General features: G+C 47.7%; 1 long non-coding RNA gene across 1 annotated transcript; it reads right to left on the reverse strand.

Moving 5' to 3' along the window:
* Positions 1 to 496: 496 nt before the first annotated feature.
* On the reverse strand, positions 497 to 2,665 carry LOC116184218 (uncharacterized). The gene is made up of 2 exons (XR_004148973.2): positions 2,615 to 2,665; positions 497 to 1,057 (listed from the first exon to the last, which is right to left on the reverse strand). It is a non-coding gene; the product is annotated as an uncharacterized LOC116184218 (long non-coding RNA).
* Between the last annotated feature and the right edge of the window lie 1,842 nt (positions 2,666 to 4,507).

Here is a 4,507-nt window from a genome sequence, read left to right on the forward strand (position 1 = left end):
ATGTGCTCAGCTTTGAACCCTCAGCTCGGTGCTGAAGAGCCACAATCCTGTCAATGAACTGGCATCAGCAAAGATCAGTCAAATCCTGCAGGTACTCAGAAAGGTCTTAGTCTCAGCTTTAAGACTTAAAATGGTTGATCTGGGGATTTGGATTATTCCAGTCCCTTGATCTGAATAGATCTGGAATTGATCAAGATGAGGATGGGCCCTTTGGGCCCTTGTAGACCATTGTTCTTCATTTTAATTGTCTGCTCACTTCAGTAATTTTTTTCTTCCATTTTGGTTTGCTGATGTTGGGTTTTTTCCTGTGAAGACTTCCTTTCCCCTCTATTTTTATGTGATTTCTCATTCTCTCTGGATGCCCATCACAGAGCAGCCTTCTATGGTGTAAAGCTACCTGCACATCACGGGTGTATATCCATCATCTGAAAATACCACCTTCTCTCCTTAGCAGTAATCAGGACTAAATCTGTTTACTTGAGAAAAAAATTACACATGGGGGGCAATCATTTATTCAGAGCAAAGAAAACCAAAACAACCAAGCCAGCAGTGCCCGTTTCATTAAGTGAACAAATGAGAGGTTTTTAAGTTCTTGGCAGTCTGATGGATAAAGGTACCTTGTCAGAAGGTCCCTCTAGATTGAGTTGCAAACAAAAGAGAGGAAAAGCTTGGGAGGAAAAGCAGATTTTGGTGTCAGAATGAGCAGATCTGACACACAGCTCTGGTTTCTGTGGTGTAGCTATCCATGGTGCTGCCAAGTGTGTGCCCAGACACCAACCTTGGATGGACATGGGGCCTCTTTCCTTTTCTTTTTCCAAGTGGTCTTGTCAAGTCAATCCTTCACTGCAGCTTTTCTTCTGACTTCCCACATCCTACTCCTGCATCCCATCCTTTCATCCTCAGTGAGGCTGACCAGACTAATTCCCTTCTTGCAGTATATTATTTATGCATTTTTGTTATTTTTCCCTCCAAGGTTCAAAGGCGGACATGGTTCTGTCACTTGGAGAAGCTCCTCAAGCACCAGCAGGGTAATGTAAATCCCACAGGGAAACACATCCTGCCCAGTGAAATGAGAGAAAAAAATTATAGAAATTATCTCTACCTCCCCTTTCCCCTTTCTGCTCCTGAAGCCTCACGTCCTCTATATCCTGTTTTTCCCTTTCCTTTGTGCAATTTCAGCCCTTGCCTCATCCCTCTCCAACTCACAACAGTCTGGTAGAATTTCACCAATGCAGGCAAGTGGAACACTTCACTTCCACTGCCTGAATGAGGCCAGGGCACAGAGGAGTTTATTATATCATAAATTAGAACATGAAAAGCTAATATATTTTATACATTTGTCATAGAGGGAGAGAGAGAGGAGGAAAAGCCTTTGCTGCCAGGTTCCTCACAGCAAATCTGTCATGCTGGAGAGAGGCTGCTGGAAGGGAAGTACTTACAGACAGACAGACAGAGCCCTGGTGCAGAATAGCAAAGCTCCTGCTGGATGCTCCAGGGCTGTGGCATGAACCAGGATGAAGTTTTCAAACCAAACCACACACAGCCCACCACAAGCACCTGGGCTCTTCTTGTATGAGGATAAAATGATGCCCCCATGGGGAAGCTGTCTGTGGCTGCGGGGGGCTTTGGGTGGCTGAGGAATCGGGGGGTGCTGCTGGTCTTTGTGTTGTGGGTCTCAATTTACCTGGTGCTGCTTTACAGAAAGTGTATGCAGAGATGGGCAATGGAGCTGGGGAAGGGTCTGGAGCCCCAGGAGAGGCTGAGGGAGCTGGGAAGGGGCTCAGCCTGGAGCAAAGGGGGATCAGAGGGGATCTTGTGGCTCTGCACAGCTCCTGACAGGAGGGGACAGCCAGGGGGGCAGGCTCTGCTCCAGGGAACAGGGACAGGACGAGAGGGAACAGCCTCAGGCTGGGTCAGGGGAGGCTCAGGGTGGACAGCAGCTGGAATTTCTTCACTGAAAGGATTTTCAGGCATTGGAACAGGCTGCCCAGAGTGGTGGGATCACCATCCCTGGAAGAGTTTAAAAGTCACGTAGATGTGGCATTTTGGAATGTGGTGATATTAACAATTGGACTCAGTGATCTTACAGGTCCTTTCCAACTTTAATCAAACTCTGATTCAAAGTCAGATCCAAGTAGATTAATACAGAGGAATTTTCTGGGAAAGCTGTTCTACCTGCCAGGCACACATCCCTGTGGCTTTCCTTCTCTATGTTCATTCCTAGGTGGATTGTCCCATTTTAATTGAGCTTTGGCCCAGTCCCACAGCACCCCCAGTCTCTGTGATGTTGCATTTCTGCTGCCTGGCAGATCCAGTGGCAATGGGTATCATATCTCTCCTTCCACAATCCAAAACTCAAGGCAGGAAGGCGTTTCCCAGACATCAACTCCCTTGAAACAGTCAGCAAGTCAGACTTTATTAAGACTAAGAACAGCAAAAAGCAATAATAATTAAAACTTAGATTTGCCTGCACAGATGAGGAAGTAGAAGGAGCTCATGCTGGCAGGAGCATGGTGTCTGAGGCTGGCATTCCCCACAGCCAGGTCCTTTCTCCACAAGGATTAAGCATGGGAGGTGGCAGTGATAGAGTCTGCAAGCATTTAGCTGAACTTACCCACAAAAGATGTTCCTCCAGGCTGAACTGTTCCTCAGGCAGCTGCTGAACTGACTGGAGAGGGAAATGCAATAGTTGTTGCTTTGGTTATTTCAGTCTTGACTGCCCCCAGGCCTCAGGACACAGCTGGAGGCACAGCTGGAGGCAGACCTGTGGGAATGTTGCTTTTGGCAGCATTAATCTCTGCGGGGTTAAAGGTGCACTGGGACACAGCACTGGTAGAAGAAATGGTGGAGGAACAGCCAAGGAAAACAGGAAAACCCTCTGATCTGCCACAGTGTCCTGACATCAGCTGAGAGCAGCACAGCCAGAGGGAGAGCATGCAGCAGTTCTTCCTCTGAATGCTCTTCCAAGCCCTGCAAAGCTACATGGCAGTGGTTCCTTGAGTTGTTGCCACCTCTGATGCTTCCTGGTGCTGTTTCCTTGGCTCCTGCCATGGCTGTGGGTGTCACTACATCACAATTCTCAGATCCATGCTGCTGCCACCCAGGTCTATTTGCTCTTCCTCTCTTTTTCACAGAAGAATTTTACTCTCTCCACCCTTCAAACTCATTTCTTTGTTCCTCTTCCCCAGCTCCTTTGCTCCATGTGGGAGAATAACCATTGGTAATCCTGAAATACGGGGCAGAAACCAAAACACAGAGCTCAGAAGAGCAGGTGGAGCTGGGCTCCACCATGGCTCAGATCCACCTCTCTCCAGAGCTTTGCTTGGCCCCCAGCATTGTGTCCCATCTTCCTTGCCAGGGTAGCATTTCAGGCACTCACAGAAGCTGTCAGACAAAACACTCCAGATTAATCCCACTCTCTTCCTCTCTCTTTTTAGAAACTTTTAATTAGTCCCCAATTCAGCACCATTATTACTATTTGTTATTAAGTATTAAAACTGCTCACCCCCAGCTCCTTCTCCCTCTGCTTCCTTCTTCCAGCCCTTTGTTTTAATTGTTATATTTTTTCATCAGTGATCAGCCAAGCTTCCCTAATGATCTAGGCTCATTTAAAGGGTTTATAACTCCGGCACAAAACTCCAATAAAAAAGCGGCAGCCTTGCTGGGAACCTCCTGGGGCTACTCAGCAGCCAGGAACACAAACTCATTTAACACTTGCCTGTTCCCCTCTTTTCTTAGTCACCATCACGCATCCTGTCAAGATATCTTCCTCTGCACACAAAGAAACCCTTCATTTTTCCTTTTCCGCATCTTTCCTTCTCAATTCTTTTTCCCTACGGATCGAGACAGGAGATCTGGAAACATCCTTGATTAGGCATGTGGTGGAGTTAATAGCAAATAGACCAAGCCCATTGTTCCTCCCTGCCGATGCTGCATCCCTGTCCCCTCTCAAGAGGAAAAACACAAAGAGTTGTAGCGAGGCTGAGGAAAGAAATGATCTGGCTGTATTTCTCCTGAAGTATATTTAGCAGTTGCAAGTTACCCCTCTAGAGAGCTTAAAAGCCTCTTTTACAAATCTGCAAGTTGGCAGTGCCTTTCCCTCCTTGCTCTTCTCCCTTAGCAAGAGGTGTAGATTTACACACCGTAGGCAAAGGGCTGCTTGGCAAACTCTCAGAGTCTTGGCCCAGCTTCCCATCGAGTACAGATGTTGCTTCCAAACCTGTCTTTAGCCTTGTGCACAGCCAGCAGGAAATTCGTGGGGATCCAGGCAGGAGGAGGAGTGCAAGCTGTTCTCCAGGAACAGAGAGCATGACCTAGACCAAGGTAGGCTCTACTGTGACCTACTGGGCTTCTTGCCCATGGCCTTGGGCACTGGGCCACTAGCCAGGGTGAGGGGCAAGCCAGGGGAACACAGTGACCTCCTTGTACCAAGCGTTTTGTGGGAAACCTCACAAAAGCTATTCCATCTCTATTTACACACAAAACCCTTCTGAGCTGAGGAGGAAAG

Source organism: Lonchura striata, chromosome 22 (genome assembly GCF_046129695.1).
Source record: "Lonchura striata isolate bLonStr1 chromosome 22, bLonStr1.mat, whole genome shotgun sequence".
NCBI lineage: Eukaryota > Metazoa > Chordata > Aves > Passeriformes > Estrildidae > Lonchura > Lonchura striata.